Source organism: Mesoplodon densirostris, chromosome X (assembly GCF_025265405.1).
Source record: "Mesoplodon densirostris isolate mMesDen1 chromosome X, mMesDen1 primary haplotype, whole genome shotgun sequence".
NCBI classification, from domain to species: Eukaryota; Metazoa; Chordata; class Mammalia; order Artiodactyla; family Ziphiidae; genus Mesoplodon; species Mesoplodon densirostris.
The window spans coordinates 23,550,743-23,576,088 of record NC_082681.1 but is presented as its reverse complement, the minus strand read 5'-3'; the positions used below and the strand labels follow the sequence as shown (position 1 = coordinate 23,576,088).

At 53.7% G+C, this 25,346-nt stretch overlaps 1 protein-coding gene and 1 long non-coding RNA gene across 6 annotated transcripts in view; one reads left to right on the top strand and one right to left on the bottom strand.

Moving 5' to 3' along the window:
* The window catches only part of ELF4 (E74 like ETS transcription factor 4), a 37,516-nt gene extending 23,677 nt beyond the window's left edge, over positions 1 to 13,839 (bottom strand). For all 5 annotated transcript variants that reach the window (XM_060087074.1, XM_060087075.1, XM_060087071.1 and 2 more), the window contains exon 1: positions 13,624 to 13,839. The gene's annotated coding sequence lies outside the window, so the exon portion shown is untranslated. The remainder of the gene's footprint in view (positions 1 to 13,623) is intronic.
* A 93-nt stretch (positions 13,840 to 13,932) lies between these two features.
* LOC132482054 (uncharacterized) lies at positions 13,933 to 23,837 on the top strand. The gene is made up of 3 exons (XR_009530863.1): positions 13,933 to 14,018; positions 23,179 to 23,388; positions 23,512 to 23,837. It is a non-coding gene; the product is annotated as an uncharacterized LOC132482054 (long non-coding RNA).
* Positions 23,838 to 25,346: the final 1,509 nt, after the last annotated feature.

Here is a 25,346-nt window from a genome sequence, read left to right as displayed (position 1 = left end):
TTATGGAAAGTCAGCCCTGAACACCTCATAGGTGCCAGGTCTGTGGCCAGGGGCCTATCGCTGGGCCCACCCCATTCTTCTCTGTGGTAGGGTCTATTTGTATCTAAGTTCCCGGTAAGCTGGGTTAGCCCATCTGCCTAAACAACATTGCTGGGGTTTTTTCCCCTCAAAACACTCCTATAGCAAGTGTCTCTTCAAAATTGAGGCTTGGAGGTTGGGGGAAAACGGGGAGTGACTGCTAATGGGTATAGAGTTTCTTTATGGGGCGATAAAAATATTCTAAAATGGGTTGTGGTAAAGGACATACAACTCTGTGAGTATACAAAAAGGCATTGAATTGTATACTTTAATTGGGTGAATTGTATGGTATTGAATTATAATTATATCTAATAAAGCTGTTATTTAAAAAAAAAAAAAGTGGCCCAGAGAGGGCTCACTCAAGGCCACACGCAAGTTCATAGAACAGCTCAGGCCAGACTCCAGGTCTTTGGATTTCTGATTCTGAAGCTCGCGCCTCCCATCAGCCTCCCCATAACCCTGAACAAGCATAACTGCTGAGGTTCAGCGAGTGTGCAAGGCAGCCCTATGCATGAGGGTTGGCAGCTGGATCTAGAGCAACAGGGTAGGAGTAGAAAATGCTCTAGAGCTGGGGCTTCAACTTAGGTCTCCATGAGCGTGGCCAAGTCCCTGCCCATCTCTGAGAGCCAGCGGCCCCATCTGTTAAGTGAAGTGGATGAGTCTGGTGATCTTTGCAAAAGGCTCCACCAGCTCTGACCGTCTGCAGTTCTAATTATAAAGCCCTGCAGGATGGAAGAGACCGGCATCGGATGCGGGGCTCTTCTTGGAGTGCTGCAGGGGGCCTGGACACGATTAGGTGTTCCAGCTGATGCTCCTCATGCAAAGTGACGACCAGGACTTTCCCGTGAGAGTCAGATGCTCTCAGAGGACTCCACTGCGGAGTTTCTCTATGGGGGGGGGTAGCTGGGCCTGATTTCGCTCCCCCCCACCACTGCCCCTGCCCACCAGCAGTGCTAGGTGGTAGAATAACCCATAATAGAGACCCATGGATCGTGTCCTTTGGAGATGTCAGGAACCAGGTTCTTGGCCAGGCCCCTAGGCAGCCCCACCGCGTGCTGAGCTTGCCTCCGCAGTGGAGGGAATGATTGCTGATGGCCACCAGTCTAGTCCCCACTGGACAGGATGTTTCCACATCAAGCCCCACTTCCTGCAGCTAGGCCTGGGCTCCGGTTTCCCCCTTCTCCTGCCATCTGGTTGCCTGCCCTCTGCCCCCTCCCCTTGCTGGGTGTTTACAGGCTGCCTTATCAGCCTGGGGAATCTGGGCCTCACCCAGTCGGCTGCCCTGCCCCGCCCGGCACAGCCAGCCTGCCCAGGGCCCTACCTGCTGTGGTTTCGTCACTCCAGGCAGGCACCCCTACACCCCGGGCAGGCAGGGGGTGTGGATGAGGGCTTGATGCCTGCCGGAGTGAGAGCTGAATATTCATAGCGCGTCGTCCACCTTGTACAAGCTGGGGTAGGGTATGCCCTCTTTCTACATTGTCACTGTCTCTATCTGCAGGCTCTGGGGACAGAAATGAGGCGCTCGGGCTGCTGAGGAGGCTAACTTTGGCCTGGAGAGCCTCGACGGCTCTTCTGTTCTTGGCCACCAAGAGGTGAGCGGGGGGCTGGGGGCACAGCAGTAGGCTGGAAGGCTCTGAGTGTACAGACAGTTGGTTGTTGTTTTTTTTTAACTGCAGAGTACTGTAAACACTTCACGCTACAGGTGGGGCGGAATGAGGGGCTGCAGACTGAGTGTGGTGGTGGAGGGAAGGCTGGGGAATCCGTGGGCACAGCCTTCAGAGCCCAGACCTCAGAGCTCCCTGGGTCCCACGCTGTCTCCATCTCACCTTGGGATCTGGTCACCCACCCAAAGGCTACGATGAGGCCAGATCCAACCACTGAGCAAGTCCAATGACTTCCCCTCAGAGCACAACAGCTTAGATTTTTCCATCAAATGAGCTTGAACTAAGGAAGGGGACAGGAATGGGGACAGTGGGCAAATAAACATGCAGGAGGTGATGGATTTCCCTTCCAGCACTTTGGGCTAAAACCTTGAAAGTTCATGTTCTGACCTGTTCCTAGGTGGGTCCCACAGGGACAGGGCTTGCTTGCTAAAGCTGACCAATCCCCAGAGCAGGAATCAAAGCCACAGTCCAAACCTGCTCATCTTCCAGGGGCTTCCATTTTGTTCACTGAGAAATCAATTAAAATATGCTCAGGCAGTAGACTGCGGCATTCACACTACAGATAAAATGCCATACTTCAAAGAAATTTTATACAGCTGTGTCTTTCTAGGTCTCTAAGATACAATTCAATAGTTTGGGGCGCTTGGGTGGGAAAGTTTGGAAAAACTCTGCTCAGGCAATTTTGCCATTAATGGGCTATGTAACCACAGGCATGCCATGTCACATGGCTCTCACAGCCTCGGGCTTCCCCCGCCCCCCTCCACCAGAGATTTCATGCTACTCAGAGCTTCTCACAAGCTTACTGACCCTAGTAGCAGTCAGGGCTCCGCAGGCCACCCCACCTCCCCAGGAATAACTTCCCACCACTCAGAAAAATCATAAACCATTTAGTGTTAATGTGTTAATGGGTGATACTGGGTTAATGTGTCACCTCTCTCCTCAGCACATTTTCATTTTAAAAGGCCCTCCGGAGCTACCCTGCTTTAACCTAAGGAGTGGCTCCGGGGTTAATAGGGGTGCTAGTGAGCCAGGGAGTGTTTCTTGCTGACACCATTAGCCCTGGAGCGAGCCGGCCTTCCCATCTACTCCCCATGCTTGTGGTCTCTGTTGGGAAGCTGTATAGAGGGGATGTGAAAGTCTTTGAAAAGCTAGCCAGGCCTGGTGCAGCAGAAAGCCCACTTGACTGGGCATGAGGAAGAGTAAGTTCCAGTCATGGCCCTGCCTCTGCCTAGCTCCTCCCCTAGCCTCTGAGCTGGCACCTGCCCCTACTCCAGGGCACACATGTACATCTATGGCTGTGGCCACACCAGCCGTACTCGGCAGAGCTTTACAGTCCAAACTCATCTGCTTGCTTTCCAAAGGTCTTTCACAGTCTGACCCCACCCTACCTACTCAGCCTTGTTTCCCATGATTTCCCAACTCAAGCCTGGGCTTCAAGCCCAGTGGTCTCCTCATGGTCCCCTGAGGGAACATTCCAGGCTCATTCACGGAGTTTCTCAGGCCTGCCAGGCCCTTGCTGCTCTGTTTTGGTTAATCAAATAGTGCCCATCCAGCAAGGTCCCAACCAAGTTCCCCAGATCCATGGAGCTGGTTGTGCCCTGATAACGAGAGTCCACACCAATGGAGGGGCCCCCTTCTAAACTCCCATAGCCCTTAAATTTGACCACAAGATCTCTTAATCCCACGCAATCTTGAATTGCTCCTTATTTCATGTGTATGTCTTATTTCCCCAACAGGTGGTAAAATCCATGGGATCAAGGTCTATTTAATCTGCTCCTGACTCTAACAAACACAGGTCTGGGCATTCATGAACTAAGTCCGTGTAAATTCTCAGCCCAAGTGAGATCTCTAGAAAAGAGACCCCGAATCCTGATAGATCTGAGGGCTACAGTCTAGGGGTGGGGATAGGGATAGAATTAGGGGGCAAAGGTCTCCAGGCTCAAACATTACTCGTCTCCTCTTGCTCCAGGCCTCTACTAAGGGAAACACATACCAGCTAGAGTCATTTATTCCAAACAGCATCAAGAAGGCGGTTGATGATCAATCAGGTCATCATCAAAGCATTTTCTCTTTGTACAAAACCACAGTGTTTCTACCTGTTGAATATTGGGTGCTGGTCTGATCACTGGACCCTTGGGAAAGACTTCATGATGCTGGATCAGTTCTAAGAACTAAAGTGGTTCAAGAGAATGCGGTGTGAGGATAACATTTTTTTAAGAGGTCTTTTGTTGGCTAGATATACAAGGTTGAAAAGGGATATGACTGTCATCTAGAAAATGATGTATGGAGCAGATAATCATGGAACCCTGCACCAAAAATAGGTTATAGGACGTCCCTGGTGGCGCAGTGGTTGGGAGTCCGCCTGCCGATGCGGGGGACGTGGGTTCGTGCCCCGGTCTGGGAAGATCCCACATGCCGCGGAGCGGCTAGGCCCGTGAGCCATGGCTGCTGAGCCTGCGCGTCCGGAGCCTGTGCTCCACAACGGGAGAGGCCACAACAGTGAGAGGCCCACGTACCAAAAAAAAAAAAAAAAAAAAAAAGGTTATAAACGAAGGGCAAATAATAAATAGTTCTATTTTGCAAATGCATAGTAAAGTTAAGAAACTCTTTACCGAAGAATATCAATGAGGGACTCCCCTGGTGGTCCAGTGGTTAAGAATCCGCCTTCCAATGCAGGGGGTTTGATTCCTGGTCGGGGAACTAATCCCACATGTCGCGGGGCAACTAAGCCCACGTGCCGAAACTACTGAGCCCGCGTGCCTCAACTAGAGATCTGGCGTGCCACAAACTATGGAGCCCACGTGCTCTGGAGCCCGTGAGCCACAGCTACAGAGAAGCCAGCATGCCACAAGGAAGATCCCGCATGCTGCAACTAAGACCCGACACGGCCAAAAATAAATAAATAAATATTTTTTTTAAAAAGAATGAGTTGAAAAAAAAAGAATAGCGGACTTCCCTGGTGCCACAGTGGTTAAGAATCTGTCTGCCAATGCAGGGAACAGGCGTTCAACCCTTGGTCCGGAAAGATCCCACATGCCGCGGAGCAACTAAGCCCATGGGCCACAACTACTGAGCCTGTGCTCTAGAGCTCATGCACCACAATTACTGAGCCCGCGCGCCTAGAGCCTGTGCTCCACAACAAGAGAAGCCACTGCAATGATAAGCCTGCATACTGCAATGAAGAGTAGCCCCCTCTCGCCACAACTAGAGAAAACCCGTGCGCAGCAATGAAGACCGAACACAGCCAAAAATTAAAAAAAAAATTAAAAAAAAAGAATATCATTGAAGAGATTAAGCATCTTCTAAAATGACAGTAACATTAGGGTCATCCATGATTATAAAATAAGATCACAAAAGCACAGCCAAACATATCTGCTATAACAGTTAATGTAAATAGAATAAATGCAGGTATTAAAAAAAGATGATATTATAAATAAGCCATAAGGATATATTGTAAAACACAGGGAATATAGCCAACATTTTATAATAACTCTAAATAGAGTATAACCTTTAAAAATTGTGAATCACTGTGTTGTACACCTAAAACCTATATGATATTGTAAATCAACTATATGTCAATTAAAAAATGATACTGACAATCTGATTCTAAAATTTACATGGAATTGCAAACAACTTAAAATAGGCAAGAACAACTTTGATAAAGAGCAGAGTTGGAGGGCTAATACTACCTGATTTTACGAATGATTATAAAGCTACAGTAATCAAAACAATTGGTATTAGCATAAAGATAAACAAATAGATCAGTCAACAGAACAGAATATAGAGTCCAGAAATAAACCTATATATAAGGACAACTGTAACAGACTAACGATAACTTTTTCAACAAGTGGTGCTGGAATAACTGGATATCCATATGTGAAAAGAAAAAAATGGACTTGGATTTGTACCACTCAGCATAGAGAAAAATTAACTCGAAATTGATCGAAGACCAAAATGTAAAACCTAAAACTTCAAAACTTCTAAAAGAAACCATAAGACAAAATATCTGTGACCTGAGGCTAGGTGAAGAATTCTAAGATACAACACCAAAAGCATGATCCATAAAAGTAAAAACTGATTGGTTAGACTTCAACGAAATTGAAAACTTCTGCTCTTCAAAAGACACTATGGGACTGCCCTGGTGGCGCAGTGGTTAAGAATCCACCTGCCAATGCAGGGGACACGGGTTTGAACCCTGGTCTGGGAAGATCCCACATGCCGCGGAGCAACTAAGCCCGTGCGCCACAACTACTGAGTCTGTGCTCTAGAGTCCACGTGCCACAGCTACTGAGCCCACGTGCCACAACTACTGAAGCCTGTGCACCTAGAGCCCGTGCTCCGCAACAGGAGAAGCTACCACAATGAGAAGCCCGCGCACCGCAACGGAGAGTAGCCCCTGCTCATTGCAACTAGAGAAAGCCCACAGCAACGAACACCCAATGCAGTCAAAAATAAACAGACAAACAAACAAATAAATGTAGTAGTAATATTCTAAAAAAAATGACACTATGACTCTGAAGGAGTGTCTACATTAATAAAACAATAACCTAAAAAAATTCTTCTAGCTCATTCTAATCACTAAATGGCAAGGATTTTATATGGCTATTTGTGTCTTCAATAAAAAATTTAACACCCCCCCCAAAAAGAAAGACACTATGAAGAGAATGAAAAGACAAGGCACATACTCAGACAAAATCTTTGCAAAGCATGTATCTGATAAAGGTCTTATATCTAGAATATATAAAGAATTCTCAAAACTCAACTACAAGAAAACAAACAAGTCAATTTAAAAATGGGCCAAAGATTTGAACAGACACCTCACCAAAGTAGATATATTGGTGACAAATAAGTACATGAAAAGATGTTCAATTCATGTTCAGTCAATGGCAACCACATTACAATATATAAACATATCAAATTACCATGGTGTACACCTTAACTTTACACAATGTTATATGTCAAATACAGACGGTCCCCAACTTAATGATGGTTCAACTTATGATTTTTCAACTTTACGACGGTGTGAAAACGATACACATTCAGTTGAAACTGTACTTCAAATTTTGAACTTTGATCTTTTCCCGGGCTAGTGATATGTGATGCTGGGCAATGGCAGCCACCACATCGCCCAGTCAGCCACGCATTCACGAGGGTAAACAACTGATAGACTTACAACCATTCTGTATGCAGACAACCATTCTGTTTTTCACTTTCAGTACATTATTCAATAAATTACATGAGATATTCAACACTTTATCATAAAATAGGCTTTGCGTTAGATGATTTTGCCCAAATGTATGCTAATGTAACTGTTCTGAGCATGTTTTTTGCATGTTTTTTTTTTTTTTTTTTTTTTGTGGTACGCGGGCCTCTCACTGTTGTGGCCTCTCCCGTTGCAGAGCACAGGCTCCGGACACGCAGGCTCAGCGGCCATGGCTCACGGGCCCAGCCGCTCCACGGCATGTGGGATCTTCCTGGACCGGGGCATGAACCCATGTCCCCTGCATCGGCAGGTGGACTCTCAACCACTGCGCCACCAGGGAAGCCCTCTGAGCATGTTTAAGGTAGGCTAGGCGAAGCTATGGTGCTCAGTAGGTTAGGTGTAATTGACGTATTTTCAGCTTAAGATAGTTTCAACTTCCGATGGGTTTATCAGTATGTAACCTCATCATAAGTCAATGAAGATTTGTACATTTCAATTAAAAAAATGAATACTGGAGACAAATTCTGAACCCTGGAACTTACTGAGTGTGCTGATTCGAAAGTGTTTTGTTGTTTTATCTTTTGCTCCTGCTCCTACCGATGTTATCGTCCCACCGAGCCTGGAAGGCCCCTAGAGCACAGCCAATGCGCTCTCTTTCCTCTTTTGAAAGGCCATCTTCCCTCTCACTTCCAGGAGACCTTCCCCAATTAAGTTAAGGAGGGAGAAGAATGATCTTCCTCTAGGTAAGCTCTCCTCGAACCCACCATCAACTAATCTACAAACCTTAAGTGCCACAGGCTGGCTGACACTTCAGCTCCCGCCCTCTGTGAGGCTAAGTGCATGTGTATTACTAGAGCTCCAGAATTGGGTTTAGATTCTTCAGAGCAGGGGCCTGGGCCTGCTGTGTTTTTTTTTTTTTTTTTTAGGATCAGGGTGGCGCCAAGAAAGTGGTCACCTAATGAGACAGGTGTTTTCTGTGCATGGATTCTCACAGAATCAGCAGAGCTGAACTAGCCTCTCTTATCCTCTGGGGGCATTATGGGAAAAAGACAGATTATCTCCTAAATCTATGTCTTAAGTACCTCCTTGTTATCAGGTCATCAGGAATTTGGGGAGGTTAAGACTAATTGCCCACTCTCCCATCCCCCATCCCATCCCATCCCCCAAGGCCTACCGGTGGGGACCAAGGGACTGAGTGAAGTGGCTCAGGGGTGGTCCAAGTGTGGTCCAGGGCCTCCTGCCCTTGTGGGTGGTCGCAGGCTTCTCAAGCAAACAAAATCCACTTGCTTGCAGATGGAACCTCCAAGTTACTTTCTGGGAGGCCTTTGGAATGGGAGTGGCCCCCAGCCCCCCAGGAACTCTTCTGGGCAAAGGCAGTGTCCCAGCCCCAACCCAAGGCCTCTGGGCATGAGTGAAAGGAGGCAGAAAGTGAGCACTGGTTGGCCTGTCGGCTCCCAGAATTCTACCCTCAGTAGGGTAATAACAACAAACCGATGATTGCTAAATACTTGCCAGGGATGGAACATGAGGCCTTCTCTCAAAGGAACTAACTCACTTGTATTCCTACAGAGAACGAAACTTGAGATGAAGTGGTGAAGAGATAAAGATGGCAATGTTAATAAAAAGGTTAAAGACTTGATTTTTACTCTTCACTACAGCACTGCCTGCCACTCAGAAAGATTTTAACACACACACACACACACACACACACACACACACAATCTTCTTCCACATCCCTTCCTTATCCTGTGTGACAGCAGAGTTTACAAAAAGTTAGCAGAAAGATGTGGAAAATCTCCCTGTTGGTTTTATGAATGGGCATTGCGTGCCCTGCCAGCACTGCCAGAGAAGCAGTTGATCCCTGGAGCCTGGAAAAGTCAAGGGTGTGGGAGGAGGAAATGATAAGAACAACAACAACAATAATAGTAAGAGCCACAGAATAATAGCAGCTAACACTTACTGGGTGGTTACCATGTGCCAGGCACCATGCTGAGTGCTTTACAGGCATTATCTCATTTAATCCTCACTCAAACCCTGGGAAGTGGGTTCTGAGACTCAGAGTGGTTATGTGACTAGTCCATAGTCACACAGCCAGTAAGCGATAGGTCTGGGATATGAACGCAGAGAGCCTGTGCTCTTCCTCCTCCGGATAATACTGGTCTCTGAGAGAAGAATACTGGGCTAGACTGGAAGAGGAAGGGAGCTTCGGGAAGGGCAGGTGGAGTGAGAAGTGGGAAGTGCCAGCACTGGGACAAGAAAATGGTCCCTCGAGAAGATGGGAACCTAGGGCAAAGTTTCCTCAATCTGGGCAAGCTGGTTAATCTCTTGCTTCTTGTTGGTCTGGCTTAGAAATGCTCTGGCACTTTCCCTCGCAGATCCTCCTGCATGAAACACCCCTCCCTGCTCTGCCTGACCCTCCTCATCACCCTGGGAGAAGGCTGGGTGGGGTCTCTTTGCCAAGTAACTCACGTTAGGACACAATTTCCCAGGCCAAGAAGTCAGGGCACTCTGGTGTGTCTCTGTGGTTTTGCAATGTGCTGGGGAGGGTGCAGGGCAAGAGGGCAGTGAGAGAGGAAAACTGATGCATGGCGGGGGCGGTATGTGTGTGACCAGGTGTTTTTATCCAATTAAATCCAACAAGGACCAAGTCCCCCTCCACATCCAGGCATGGTAGATGCAGAAGTCCCAGAACAAATACATGTCTAGTCCTCGCCCTTCCCCAGGGGGTCTGGACAGAAACATGTGGGATACTTTAGTTCTCGGATGGCTGAGAAAATGAAAATCTCTATCCTCTACCGGAACCTCTGGGCTTCCAGAGCAATCCCAGGACCCTGGGGAAATATGGGACTCAACCAGCCCATGCCTGCAGTGAACATCTGTGGCGGGGCAGTTTTCCTGTCCCTTTGGTGCCCTCTGCCTCTCTTTTTCCCCTCTCCCCTCCAGGGCCTCTGCATGGGCAGTGGAGGGACGGGGGAGGCGGAAGATCAATATGAAATCCCCTCAGCTTGTGGGACGGGAAAGCCTGGCCAACCTTTGTGTCTTATCAATCCGTCCTGGGGGCGCTGGGCTCCCCACCTGGGCCATCCACTTTGCATCTCCCGGGATGGAGACGGGGGTTTGCACCGGGCCACCCACACTGGCTGACCTGGTCTTTTATGTGACGTGCATTCGCCAAACAATTATCGAGGCTTTGAAGGTCAGCCTGTGGCCAGGGAAGAGAGAGAAAGGCGTCCTCTCTCCCTGTTCTGCCTAGCCCAATCTCCCCCGCGCCACCCTGCCCCCTTCAAGGTCTAGCTCAGAGCCGAGGCCCTCACAAAGCCTCCCCCCTCCTCCAACTGCTGCTGACCTCAGAGCCCCGGCGCCTCTGGCCCCTGCTCCAAGGAGCACAATTAGCACCTGACCAGCCGCTGGCCTGGCTGCTTGTCCTCGCCTCTGCTTGTCTCAGTGTCTTACTCATCTCTCCCACCCCGCCCCCTTTGCTTATCTCCCCTACAGCACCTAGCACAGGTTGGGCACACAGTAGGTGTTAATAAATATCCGCTGAATTGAAACTCAGCGGCCCCTATGAGGTCAGAACCGTCATAAGCACCCCGACCAGCAGTTCCTTGGCAACCAGCGCTGGGGTCCGAGCTATAGGGCATTAGCCGTGCGGCGCTATTACAGGCCACGCAAGACTCAGCGGCCAGAGATTTGCAGGCAGGTTGGTGTTGATGAGAAAAGCCCCTAACCCCTAGGAAAGCGCCCATGGGATTCTGGGTACCTCGGATGAGTTTCCTCTCTCCCCTGCAGAACTAGTTTTCAGTCTGAGAACCACAAAGGGAATAAATTGGCAGTGAAGCCAGAAACCTCTTTGCAGCTTAGAAATCCTGGAGAGAGAACCAAGCCTGCGTTGGGGTCAGGCCCAAGCCTGAGGGGGGAAGGCTGCCCAAGGCCCTTCCCAGCTTGGTGGGGGACCTCCGGGAAGTGCTGGGGGCACTGCAGGCAGAGGGGCTAGAGGGGCGTCTGGGGGTCGCCCTAAGTAACGCCATCCTGTCCTGCAAACCAACAAGTCACACCACTGAATGCTTGCCACCTGCAGCCCACACAGGAATTGGGTCTCCCCCTCCCTCTCATTCACCCAAATCCCAGTGCAGGCCTCTGTCCAGGGTGGCGTCCTGACCAGAGCCCAGCCAGTGTCCCCAGACAAGAAGCCTCCAAGTCTGAGGTACCTGGCTCCCCACACTGGCTTTGAATTAGGGATTCGAGTCCGGCTTCAAATTTTGGTTATTTATATAGATGACCTAGCCACCCTCTCTGGCCCCCTCCCACATTCCCTACCCTGACTCTGGCCCATGCCAGAAGGTACACACAGTCCCGGAAGACAGGCGGTGTCTTCTTCACCTCTGTATTTCCCTCACTGCCCCTTCGCTGATGCCTAGTACTGGGACTGGTTCTCAGCAAATGTTCGCTGAGTTGAATCTGAGTTTTAGGCACCGTGTAAGACAATACCATAAGGCTCGCTTGCGCTTACCATGTGCCGGGCACTGTTCTAATAAGCAGCTTATGTGCATTGATATATTTCATCCTTGGCAAAACTGTATGAGGTAGGTCTGATTTGACAAATGAGGAAACTGAGGCACACAGTTGACTGGGATCACACAGTTAGTAAATAACAGAGCTGGGATAGAGACCCAGACAGTCTGGCTCTAGGGATGGGAGGGAAAATGAAAAAGTTGAGGGGTGAGGGGTGAGGCTCGCAAGGACCAAGGCCAAACTTCGGCACAGGGCTTTCCCTGGGAAAGCAACCCCCTCGGCCTGCGTCTGGCTGGGCCTCTCAGGGAGGCCCTGAATTTTGCAGGCTAGGGATATTTTGGACATCCTATTAATCAGGCCCCTGAATGACAGACCACAGCACCCTCGTTTTTAGATTCCCATATAGGACAGAGGAGACAGAAGCTGCTGTCCCACCACTTAGCTCAAGGCAGGGGGAGGGCTGCTTTCAGGCCTCCAGTTTGTCCAGGGGTGGGCGCCAGTTCCTGAGCAACCACCGAGCAAACAGTGCAGCAGTGGGAGGAATGCCAGACATAGTTGCAAACAAGCCACTCCTTCGGCTCACAGCTAGAGGCTGGGTGAGGGTGGCAACGTGGAGCCTGCTCAACGACCCCCACCCCTGCAACTCACACCTCCCAGGCTTTGAACCCAGAGACAACCACTTGCAAGGCAGCCTCTTCCCCACACTGGCCAGGATAGGAAGTCCTCCAGGATAGTTAATTCCTCCACTTAAGTCAAGATAGCTCCCCGTTATCTGTTACTGCTGTGGGTCTACTGAATTAATGGTTGAGAAAGTGCCTTATAACCGGTAAAACCCTACATAACTAACTGCGGGAGGAGGAATCTGCATTCTTGCCGTGCAAACGTGACCCTGAGCATTTTCAGTGCCAAAGTGTCCTGTCTCCCCAGAGGAGAGAGTTAGATCTGATCCCTTCACCTCCCCCCTCCAACCTGGCACTCAGGCCAGGGGTCAGCTCGCAGTGGGTGAGTCCCTGATGGGTGTGCCCACCAGCTGTTGGGGCCAAGCAGTGGTGGCTCTGGCCCTGGGGTGGTGACCTCACTTCCGCTCCTACCTCCCCAGCACTCCTCCCATATGAGGCCCCACCAGGCCAAAATCGAGAAGTTCAAGGTTAACTGATCCTCCCCACTTTAAGAGCTAATTAAAATGATTAGCCACAATGAACCGCCAAACATTAACCAGAAGAAGCTGCAGGACCAGACAGGCCTCTATCTCGGGCAGAAGGATGAGGGGCAGGAATCAGATGGCCATCAAATCCCATGGCTGGCGTGTGGGGGGTGGGCAGCCGGGGAGAACCTGGCCGAGGCGCGGAGCCAATGGGGTCAGGAGGTGACTCTGGTCAGGAAGGCCGTGTAGTGAGGGAAGGGCGGTAGACTTCGGGTGCGACGGAGGGACCGGGAATCCGTAAAGCCGCCGCCACAGCAGTCTCCAAAAGCCAGGCGCTGTCGGCAGGGGACCCCGCGCTGCGCGGCTGCTGAGTCCCCGTGCCGGCAGCAGAGGAGGGAACAGAGAGGCGGGAGAGCCCGGGAGAGCGGGAACGCGGGAGCGGGAAGGCTGGCGGCCGGCTCACACGGAAACTCCGGCCCCTGACGAGAGAGGTCTCTATTTTGGCGACCCAATTATCCAAGTCATAGGTTCATAGGTGTGTGTGTGTGTGCGTGCGTGTGCGTGTGTGTATGTGTGTGTGTGTGTGGAGAGGGAGAGAAAGAGAGTGTGTGTGTGAGTGTGTGTTACCCTAAGGCGCCTGGTCCCAGAAGCCCTAGAGGCCGCCAGATCAATCTAGCAGCCCCGCCAGTGAGGCCCAACCTCCTGCCCTCGGGCACCGAGCTTTTGGGGCGGGCTGTCACGATAGGCCCAGTCACGGACCCCGGGCTGCCTGGGGAGAGGGCAAACCGGCCCCCACCTCGACTCGGGAAATCGACTCAGCTTCTAACCCAGGATCCGTAGTCCGGGTTCCACAACGCACACGCGGTGGGGCGAGGCAAGGGCGGGACTCAACACGCCGCCGCTCTCCCACCCTTCCCTGGGCCCCAAGCCCCTACGCTCCGGGGCCCAGGCGTCCCTATCCCGCCCTCAGGCAAACTTTCCGAGGTCCCCGAAGGCTCAGAAAACCGGCGCCATCGACGTACCTGCCGCCGAAGGGGCTCGGTAGCGGGGCCAGGGTCGATCGCCGCGGTCCCCTCCCCGCTCTGAGGGCCAAGACGCGGGTCCCCAGCCCGGCCAGCCCGCTTTCTCCCCTCGGAAGCCGGGCCGGGCGAGTGGCGCCGATACCTCGGCGCCGGCGAAAGGAGAAGTGGAAGTTGAGCGCGGCGCCCGGTCGGTCCCCGCGCCCGCCGGGGCCACCGTCCCCCTCCCTCCCTCCCTCCCTCCCTCCCTCCTCTCCTCCCTGCCCGCCTGCCCCCGCGGCCCCGCGCCCGTGACTCACCTCGGCGCCGGGGCAGGCTGGTCCGGGCGGGCGAGGCGCAGGGCTCTCCCACACGTCGCGCCGCCAATGGCAAGTTGGAGGGCGAGATGCAAATACCAGGTGAGACGGCGGCGCCCCTGATAAAACGACTCCGGGGGGTTGGGTGGAGTGCGGGGGGAGCCGGGTGGACGCCGGGGAGGGTCAGGCCGAGGGAGGGGGCGGCGGGGGCGCCCGGGGAGGGGGCGCGAGCCAGCGGAGACCTGCACTCAGACACCCGAGCGAAAGGGGAAATTGCACTAGAGACACACACGTCCCCGCAGGCGGCGGCTGGGGCGGGCGCGAAGGAGGCAGGGCGGGAGGGAGGGAAGAGCCGGAGGGAGGGACCGACGGGAGGGACCACGGGCGGGCGGGGTGGGGGAGGGCGCGAGGGAGGGACGAGGCGTCTTGGTGGAAACAGCGCCCCTCCACCCCCGGCCCGCCGCGGTCGCCAGCACGGCAGGGGGAGCCGTGCCAGGGGCCCGCGCGGCCTCTCCTTCCCCTCCCGGCTCGCTCGCCCCCGTGGAGCCGCAAGAGCAGGACTCCCGCGGAGCCCACTTCGCGCTCCCAGCGCCCCACCCCCCACCTGGCGCGTTCCGGGGCCCGCAGCTCTGGCCGGGAAGCCCCTACACAATGCCTCGTAGAGAAAGCCGCTCCATTCCCGGGGGACTCTGGATGGCTATGTCCGGCCCCCTTGGCCTGCGCGCTCCACTCGCTTGACGCCTTTGGCCCCAGCCCTGCGCTCCAGATTATTACTGAGCGCCTGCTGTGTGGAGGACCTGGCGTGAGGGCGGGCCGAGCGGGTGGGTGAGGCCAGGAGATGCCCAGAGGATACAATTCGGGAACGATATGCCAGATGCCGCGGAATCCCTGGCCAAATGCTCGTGCACTTGGCGCGGCTGGAGAGTTTTGGGGATTTCTTAGGGAAGTCGAGTTTAGGGCTCCGGGTAGGGGGAGGCCAGGAGGATATGAATCCGGGGAAGGATTAGGGGGAGAGGGGCTGGTGCAGCAGGTGCAAAGGTAGCCAGAGTTGGGGTGCTGGGAAAAAGCTCATGCCCCTTTCTGTCCAGAGGCAGGCTGCTGTGCTTGAGGCATCTACTTGAACCCCAGTCTCCCATTCTGCCTCCCCCTTACCTTCTACTCTGACCTGCCCCAGCATCCATACCAGCCCGCACCCTCCTCCGTCCCACAGCTAGGAAGTTCTAGGAGGGAGTTCGCTGGGAATTCTCACTTCTTATGGCTCTGTATGGTCTGGAGGAGGGGCCCAGCCAGGCCTCAGCCCGGCATCTACCTCCCGGGCAGAAAGCAGCAAAGCGGAAAGGGCCCCATGGGAGGAGGGCTCTCTGCGGGGTGGGGGTGGACCAAGGGCCTGAGGTTCAGGGACCTGCTCAGCCACCAGCATCTGTCTGCTTCACCAGCCTTGGGAAAGGAGAGTCCCTGGCACAGGACTGGGGAGCAGGAGTGGTGGTTGGATGATGGTGGTGAAGGTAGCTGCAGATTACAGGTTTCCGGGGGAAGACCTAGGGGCTGGACTGGGGCACGGGTGCACCTTGAGACCTCTTGGCCACCTAAAGTTAAGTCCCTGAAATAAGTGCCGAGAGCAAATTTCCAGTTTTCTTCTCTTGTAAATAGGCACACTTTCCCCAGGGGATTCTGGATCAGGAGACAACAATTTTCTGTTGTTCTCTTGCCAGGGTGGCTCCCCTCTCAAAATTGTGGTGGGTTCCAGTCATCCCTAAGCCCCCCTTACTTGACCTTCACACACACACACACACACACACACACACACTTTCCCATTTTGCTGAGAGTTCAGTGGTCTATAACATCAGACAGACCTGGGTTCCTATTCCAGCTGCACCATTTAGCGGCTGTGTGTCTTTGGGCAAGTCACTTAAACTCTGGGAGCCTCACTATCCTTATTTTTAAATTGAGGATAATAAGAATCTACCTCCCAAGGCGGTGGCAAGGCTTGAATGAGATCGCCTGTGTCTGTGGCAGTGCCTGGTGCTTAGTAAGCCCTCAATAAATGTTAGCTGCCTTCAGCATCTCTGTCTCATGTCGTCTTTCCTCAACCCAGCTATCAGGAGAAAGTCTTCCAGGGCCGGGAGCTGCTGAGGACGAATGGTGGATGCCTCCTATGAATGTTTGTGGTTTAAACCAAGGTTGAAGCCTCAAGGCATGGAAGTGCCAGAGGAGAGGCCTTCCTCTTGGGACGGGCAGGGAGAGAGGACAGCACTGGGCCCACCAGCTTACCGTGACAGGCCCTGATGCCTGCCAGTGACCTGGAGCCCATGGCTTGTGGGAATCCCATAAGTTCCCACCTTCCGCAGCCACTCGGAACTAACCGCAGCCCCATGATCTGGGAGTTGCAGCCAAAGCAAACCCCACCCCCTCGATGAAAACCTGGTGTTGCCCTCGCCTTAGGGAGCCATAGGCCACCTGAATGACCTCCCTGACTCCACGGCTCCAGGTCAGCCGGCCTGCCCTTTCCGATGACCTTGCTGCTGCCCAGCCCTTCCCCACCTGGCTCCCCGCTCTTCCACTTACCCGTTGGGTGAGCCCCAGCCAGGTGGGGCCAGCCGGCTGAGATCACCACTCCTGACGACAGGCATGTTGTCTCTGCCAATGGCTCATTCCCTGACTTGGCAGGAATTCCCCTTCTCGAGTTGCCCGTGAATGCCCAGGCTGCGCCATCCAGCTCTCAGCCTCTCTCCTTCCAGCCCTATTCCCCCCCCACACTCTCCAACCCCAACTCCGTCCTCTCAGGCCTCAGAACTGGGGTCCTCCTGGAAGAGGAGGGGCTTCCTGGCTGCCCAGAGCCTGTGTAGGGCCACCTCCCCGCTTCTGCACTCAACTTGCCTTTCCACCTTGGCCACTTTCTCAGCCCCTCTTTGTCCCCTCTTTTCAGCAGTGCCTGCTAGCCTATGTTCCCCTGCAAATCACCCCAGGTTCTCTGGAAACAAGGTGGCTGGTTGCTTCCCCCCTCCCTTAACCCCTTAGCCTCAACAAATTCTATTCAAACCTGTGGCCAGAACAAAATACCACAGTGCTACAGCCTCTGTGGCCATGGCCCTTACTTTCCACCACAGACACATGCTAGAAAGGTCGCCTATCAATCAGACTTTCAGAATGAGAAGCATATTCCAAAGTCAGGAGAGAAGTTATGGTTTAAAAGGAATCCTCCCACCTGTAAAGCTGAGATGTCCCCTCTAATCCTTTCTCTACAGCCCGCAATCATTCCTCTGTTGATATGTTCAATAACTCCAGATTTGCCTCTATTGGGTTGACATGACGAGGCCCTAGATAGATGCAAATGACGAACGGAAATCTCTAAGTCCCAGGCTATGGCTGGGCATCATAAGGAGTTTTTGTTCTGAAAAGATTGCTGAGTAGCTGCAAGATAGAAGGATTCCTTGGGATAGGTTAGACCAGAGTGCTCCTTCCCGGGAGACGAGCTGATCTACTGTCTGGCACATACTGGGGGGTGACGGAGGTGGGGTGCCCAGGCCAAAGCACAGGCATGCTGGTGGGAGAATGTAGTTGGGAGAAACTTCCCAGATTATGACTTTCATCTGGCCAGCCACCTTTCTTGGCTGGGGCTCTTGGAAAGCCGCTTGGTCCCCACCCCTCACCCACCCCTGCTCTCATTCAAATGGAGAGCTTTACATTTCTCCTCCAGGCCTTTACTGGGACAGGACCTGGCATCCTCAGAGCCCCTACAAAATTTCAGAGGAGCGCTGGGTTTCACTTTTGGGAGGGGCCAGACAGCAGCTCAGGGGCCTGCCTGGAGGGAGATGCCAGCCAGATATAGAAGGTGCCACGGGCCCTGAGTGAGTGCCCTGCGTGTCCACCCTGGGCTCAGCGGCTGCAGGGAGGCGCTGTCCACACTGCACGCACTGCCAGGGGAGCGGGCCTAATACTGTATTTGGGAAACAGATCCAGTGCCTCTGGGTTGGCGGGAGATTTGGAGGGTGGGTGTAGGGGGAGGGACCCAATCCTGTGGTTCATTTGCAAAAAATAAGGAAGAATTGGCTCAGGCAGAGTTCAGTAAATGAGGGCAAGCCCTCTGGAGTCTCTAATCCCACTGGTCCCTAGCCCCGACCTTGGGGCCTAGGCTCAGCCTGGAAAAGTCCCTTGGAGAAGAGCCGAGAGCAGGCGCCCGCTCCGGGGCACCTATCAGAGGCAGCAGAGCATCCAGAGTTTTTGGGCCACTGTCCAGTGGAACTATAGTTAACTCCTCAACCCCCGACATCTGCTGGCCCAGCACCCATCTGGTGCGGTGGGCAGCCTCGCTGTGCCCCTCAGCCCTGTGGGGATTCCAAATGACACTCCAGAGGTGCCTCCCCTCAAGGCTGCAGGAAACACGAGTGGACCTAGGGAGGCCTTGGCCCGAGGAGCTGCTGCTAGGGGGCAGGGCTCGAGATGGGGGTGCAGAGGGATGCCAGCACATGGAGGCCCTGCCGGAGGACAGCAGCAAGTGATCTCCCTGGCGCTTGAGTGTGCTGGGGGACAGGGACCCAAGTAGCCACTGAGCTGGGCGGTACCTCCTCAGATGGAGAAGAGGCTCAGGAGAGAGGAAGGGGCTCCAGTCACGTTGTATGGGGTGCTCGTGTTCTATACGGCGAATGGCGCCTCCTGGAGTTGTGCGGGAGAGGGCAGTAAGGACAAACCCAGGAGAGCTGGGGAGGGGCGCTTGAATGGATGGAGAAAAGACGAAGGGCTCATTCTGGAACACCAAGTGGGGGCACTGGGCCTGACTGCAGGTCTTTGGGACTGGGGATGTGGTGGGATAATGGGGAGGGGCCGTGAGGGGGACTTGGCTCCCGACTTCACCCAGTTCACATCCTGCCAAGGGGCGGTTCCAGGCTGAGCTTTGTACCAGGAGGTAAAGGACCCTGCCCTTTCAGGATTGCCCCATCCCACAGGGAGGCGAGGACAAGCCTGAGGCGGGCGCTAGACAGAGGGCCGAGAGGCGTGCGGGCACGCCTCACTTCCCCTACCGTGCCCCCATGACGGGGAGGGGCGAGGGTGGTTGTTGTTGTTGTTGTTGTTGTTGTTGTTGAATCCAGAAAAATACAACATTTAATGTCTATAAAGGTGCAGTATGAGTCATTTCACGGAATGTCTAGGCCCCTTCGCTGGCAGCAAACAAACTTTCCAGCCCTCTTTTGAGGAAGCCATCCAACTGGGCTGCCGCTGCTGGTGTGTGTGTGACAGTGTGTGAGTGTGTGTGTGGGTCTGTGTGTGGGATGGGTCTCTGGAGGGCCTAGCCTGCCTATGTGTGACTCCGTGTGTGTCCCTCAGATGTGAGCGAGGGCGTAACCGTGGCCAGTGTGTGTGTGCACGTGCGCGCGCACACACACACACACACACACACGGGCTCAACTCTTGGATGTGAGTGTCAAGTCCCCTCGTGCATGTGTGTGTGTTTGTGGAGGGCGTGTGCATGTGTGTGTCTGCAAGGCAGTGTGGTATGTGAGCCTGTGCGTCTGAGGGTGTCTACGTGTACATTTTTTCCTCATCGCTGCCAAATTATCTTCCCATCTCTCCCCTCACCAAGTGAAGGGCTGGCTGAGGGAAGCTAGCAGTCTAAAGGCGGGGGGCAGCCGCGGAGGGGAGAGGGGTTGGAGGAAAACCAAAGCAATTCCACTCGTCAGAGGAAAGTGTCAGCCAAGGATGAAACTGAAACCGAGGCAGCCGCTCGAAGGCACCAGCACCCTGGGATTGTCCCGAGGCTTGGGTTCCTCCCACTCCCCGCCCCCCCCCCCCAGCCGCCTGTGGAGATTAGTCAGCCTGCAACCTCGACTTGGGGTTGAGGCAGTGAGGCCATGGTTAGCACGTGACCCCATTAGTGCCCATTAGCACATTAACACAAATTAGTATATCAGATCCTCTCCCAGTCACCTAGTGGGGCGCAGGGCCAGGCTGGAGGGAGAGGCCACAGCTCAGGCCCTGCTCCGGGAGGAGAAGCCAGCATGTGGGCATCAAGGGAGGGGGCAGGCTGAGGACTGCGGCAGGTCAGGTTGGGGACAGAAAGAGGGGACGGGGGACATCAAACTTTGACAATACGATCCTTTTCCTAGGTCGTGCTCTGGGAGGAGACACTTTGGGGAAGGGGTTGGTAGAAAGGAGGGTGTTTCCAGGAATAGCTGGGCACCGCCCTGTAGGAAGGAGGCCCGGGCTCTGAGGTCTGGGCGGGAGACAGACGGTATTTCTCCTGGCACACAGTGAAACCTGGGAACGTTTAGGATCCTTTGGGTTTTTTCCCCCCTTTCCTCTCCTTTATGGAAAATCCTTAGATAACTTTCTCAGATGGCTTTGGACATCCTGAAAGCAGAGGAGCTGGACTGATTGACGGAGGAGAAGAGGCACCCAGAATCCTAGCACAGGGCATAGCTTTTATATCTTGGCACCGATAAGGGAGACACACTCTCTCCATAGATTTATATGTAAAGTTGTATCATGGAAAGAGCCAGCCACTGGAGCTTCTGGAAAGGGTGAGGCTGGAGCCCCCAACAACTTTTTTCTTTCAGCTTAAAGGTGTCTGGCCACAGGTTATTTTTGTGCCCTGATACTCTCAATATGTTAACTAACCAGCCACCACATAACCATGAACCAACATGGGAAGGTCAGCTGCATCATGACTACTAGAGTTCAGGGCCTGCACGGAGGTAGGGCACAAAGCTCTATCAACCGAGGCCAAGGTTGCAAGTTTGAGCCCCAGATGGGCCTCTTCACTTTTTTCTTTTTTTACGTAGTTGCTGAAGACAGGGTTGACAAGCATGGAATCCATAACCATCGCCCTACATCTAGCCCAAAGCTGAGCCCCTACCCCTCATCTAGCACGAGCCCTGGTCCCAGACTGCATCCCAACGCCGGCCACAGCCTGTCCCTTTGCAAGAGATGCATCCTTGGTCTCAAGGGAGCCAGGCTGGAGAGTGGCTGGCTGCTCAGTGAAACCCACCCCTAACGCTGGAGAAGCGATTCAAAGTTTCCATTCTACTGCCCGCGGGTCAAGAGCGCCATCCCCGGAGAGGAAACGCTGCCCCTAAACCGCGATCCCTTAGTTGGAGGCGAGCTTCCCCGAGCTCTGCGGGACCCGGTAGGTGTCCCGAGGGACCCTGAGGAAGCGCGCACCAGGCGGCCCCACGCCTGGACGCTAGCGTAGCAGGTCGGGTCTGCGAACTCTGCCGCCACTCGGGTGGGAGCGCTGGGCCCGAAGGACAGTGGGGGTTGTGGCGGCCCCTTGCGCCTTCCCCTTGCCATCTCTTTGCATGGGCCGCCCACCCTGCACCCCCGGGATTCCCCGCGGGGGCAGAGCTCCCCACCCAGACCCCCAGCAGCGCGCTCACGGCGCCTCAGCAGCGCCACCTACAGGCGGAAAGCGCGCCACGTCTCGGGCCGAGGCGGGAACTGGCTGCGGCGGAGGAGGAGAGGGGGAGAGGTCGGCGCCGCTGCCCCGAGCGGTCCCCGCTCGCCAGCGGCCTCCTCGCACCGCCCCGGCCCCGAGCGACCTGGCCAGCCCCGAACCCCGTCCCGTAGCCCCGCCCAGCGCTCCGACCTTCCACTCCAGCGGCTGCACTCCGAGCGGCCTCTTGCCCCGGGCGCCTCTTCTCGGGAAGCAGTGAAGTCACACTGAGCCCGATCCGCTGACTCATGAGAATCCTCCCCCCTCCGCGGCACACCCCTTGAAACTTCCCCTCAATCCCTTCTTTCCTGCCCACCCCCCTTCCTCGCTCCCCATCAGGCGAGAAGGGGCGGGTCCGGACTCCCGGAGAAGGACTCGGTGGGGCAGCTGGGAGAGGAGGGCGGGAGTCCACTTGGAGACCACCAAGCTCGGTCTCCGCCCCTCCACACCGCTCTGTTCTGGGGAACAACAGGTGGTGCCCCGGAGGCAGTGTACGTTTGCAACTTCAGGCAAAACTCCCATCAAGGTACCCTTTTGCAATTAGCCATCTCACGCAGTGAGCCTCGCTGCTTCAAGACTGGCTGGGGAGTTCACTTGGAAGCTGAGGTCTCTAGTGAACAGGCCAGCACAAGGGCTGGCGCCACCAAGGGGACAAAGGCGGAGTGCTCTGAGCTTTGAGCTGCCCTCCACCCTCTGCATTAAGTCAAGCTGATCAATTGTCTGAGAGGTCGATGTGGCCTTTCTCCTAGAACTTGGTATTGGCCCAGGCCAGGTTGAGGTGGGGGTGACTTTGAGGCTAAGGATTCCCTGTTTTCACCACCAGTCTCTGCCCCCCGCACTGTGCCACTAGTTTGAGGACTCTGACTGTAGTGGGAGACCAGAATCTCACTCAGGCTGCTTGGGATATTAGTCTCAATAAAGGTGGCCGAGGACCTCAGGCCTGGGCCAAGGAAGGCTTAACGCTGGCGGGGCTCTGCAGGCCTGCTCTGAAACACCTAAAGCTCCCCTTTCCCTCTGGACGGACAGAGATCCTTAAGCATCCTTTTCCACCTAGCAAATCACAGTGCTGGATTTTCTTTCTTTCCCTGTATGCAGTTTCCTTTTGTCTCTATGGTAAGAATCGGGTGGTGAAGCTTGCCAGCTTCCTGGCTCACTTGGCTCTGCACTTCAGGGCAGGGCTCTGCCAGGACCATGGCCAACGTGGAAATGGCCATGGACTTAAGAGCAAAGGGGATGTACAAGCTAGTCTCAGGACTTGGGGCTTATGTGGTATGAGGGGGGTTTTCTGAGCTGATTATCTCAGCGTCAGGTTGAAAGCTGCCTGGGTTAAGGTGGCTGTTCACCGGCCAGCTCTGCAGGGTGTGTTTGTTGGGGACTGGGAACCACTGAATAGTTGTGTAGGAATATATGTGCTAGGATCATGGCTGAGCATTGTCTCACCATAAAGCCTTCCTGGGGAAATTCTGGGCTTTCATGGAGCGTAGTTTTAAGGCTGCCAAACTCTCCATGGAGAGCAAATCTGGCAAGGAGCGATTTCTAGGGGCCTCGGGCTAAATGTTACTTGCTGAGTCAAAGAAGAATCATAAGCCTCAAACTAAAACAAACAAATAAACAAAAAATCTGTTGAGCCAAAGGGACAGCAGAGGCAATGTGGGGAGACATTTGCCAAAGGCTTTGGGCCCCTTTAGCATCTGCTATAGACTTAGAGATGAAAGGCAACTGAGTCCATGGAGGGATGAAGAAAGTCCTGGGCAAGCACCTGAGAGACTTTTCCATACACAGGATGTTAGAGCTGAGGGTGGAGGGATGATCTAGTCTGTTCTCTTCATTTTACAGATGAGGCTGCCGAGACCTAGGAAATTAGCGGCTCTGGGTCATCCAGGAGTGAGTGGCAAAGCTGAGACGCAAATCCCGAAGTGCGCTCCTTCCGCTGTGCTCCCCAGCTTCGGGAGGAAGAAACACGGGCAGGGAGCACTTACTGGAACCTGAAGAAGAAACACAGGGAGAAGGAAAACAAGTGGGCGAGGAAGGAGGGAAAAGGAAGAGGTGAGGAAAAGTGAAGAGGAAGAGGGGTGATCTCCTAGGGCAAGGAGGCTGGCAGCTCCATCCTCTGTATTCAGGATATTATACATATTTATTTAAGAAAACATATTCATGTTCTGCTCCTAGAGATGAGAGAAGTTACAAGCAGAGAATGGAGGAAGAAACACGATTTGGTCAGTGGAAGAAAAGCCTGGACTAGATGGAAGCGGAACAGTAAAGCCATCTGAGGAGTGACGGAGTTCTGATGTGAACTCACACATCACACTCCCAGCACTTCTGTTGCACTGATGGTTCCTGTTTACCCGTCTGTGTCCGCCACTAGGTTCTAAAGCCATTGAGGGCAGGGACTGTATGTTACTCATCTTCTTATCTCTGGGGCCTATTGGCCCACGGCATGCAGCAAGTTACGCAGCATGTTTGCTAGCTGACCAATAAATCCATTTACGAACGTATGTATGTATTCATAAATTCAACACCCATGTTGGGTGTTCCTCCAGAAGCATCTCCGTGTTGAGCTGCAAATGCCAAGAGAGCACAGGCGGGAAACTGCTTGGGAAGCCAGACACCTCTGTCCAGGCACCAGATGCGACTCCTGGTCTTCTCCAACTGAGACACAGACCTTGGAGGCTCCACTGGGACCAGATAAGGTCTTCAAGAAGGTACGAGACTAGGCAAAACTCACAGGTGGGCCTCCCGAAGGCATTTTGGCTCTTTGTCTCCAAATTTTCAATGCCCACCAGCCAAAGACCACCAGGGCACTCTTGTAGTCGAACAAGTTGAGTTGATTGCTCACTGCAGCAAGGGAGGACGCATGCCCTGGGTAACCATGGGGTGTCTCAGGAAGAGGGTGCTGGGAAGGACTTATTATAGGATTCAGGCCAGGCTGGGTGATTTGGGGGAGGGTTTAAGGAAGCCGGGCTTTGCTCTGGATTGGATGCTGTCAGGGAGTGTCTTACTGAATCAATCATATCCAATAGGAGGGCAGACTGGAGCGAGGCTCAATACGTAATTGGTAAGGAAGCAGCAGTCACTTCGATTAGCCAGGACGGAGGGCAGTATTTGGTCATTTCTGTGGCTTGGGCAGTGTTCATATTTTTGCCTGTGTTCACACATGATTTTGGAGTAGTCTTGCTTTTGTTTCCATCCACCATGATCAGGATGGCCTCGTACGACTCTAATGTCCCGTGAACCTGTTTACGTTCAACAGCACACCCAGGCCTAGTGGGGCGTGTTAAGCCAGTTTTTAGTGAGACCAAGGCCTTGATGACAGTCCCAGGACAGCTTCCAGATGTCAGGGGCTGCGTTTCTCTTTCTCAAGATGTTCATTTTGAGACGATCCCTGTCTTCCAACCAGGGCTTGGCAGTCCAGAATTTAAATATTCAGACCCTCCCTATACTCTGACCCAGTTCACACCCATCTGTAGAACCAGCCAGGCAGGGGAACGTCATCACTGGCCTGAGCTGTGTGTCTCTGTGTGTGGTTCTGTGTACATTTGTCTGTGCCCGCCAGAAATTCCCTGATAAGATGGGAAAGAGGCCAGAGGCGGTCTTACTTCGCCTCTGGGCCCCGCAGGACTTTCCCTCTGCCCAGAGAGCAAGGCACTGGAATTGAGTCCCAGTGGTCTCTAGGGCAGCAAGGGTGCCCAGCTTTAGGTGGAGTCAGGGAAGGACGGAAGGGATATTGCAGCAGCCAAACTTGAGAGGAGCGGGAAAGGGAAGGGGTAGTGGTGGAAGGGAGGGGAGAGTTCCTTTGTATAAATGGGTCTCTAGAGGGGCTGCTGATTTTCAAGGAAGCAGCCTGCAGTAGGTCACTGTGGATTCCCCACACCCCTCCCTTTCGCTTTTAGCCTCTTGTCTCCAAAACAGGCCGTGTTGATTAGAACAACAAAAAAGTCACACATGTTGACCTCATCCTCCACTAAGAGGCTTACTCTGACCCCTTTCCAATCAAACACACTTCC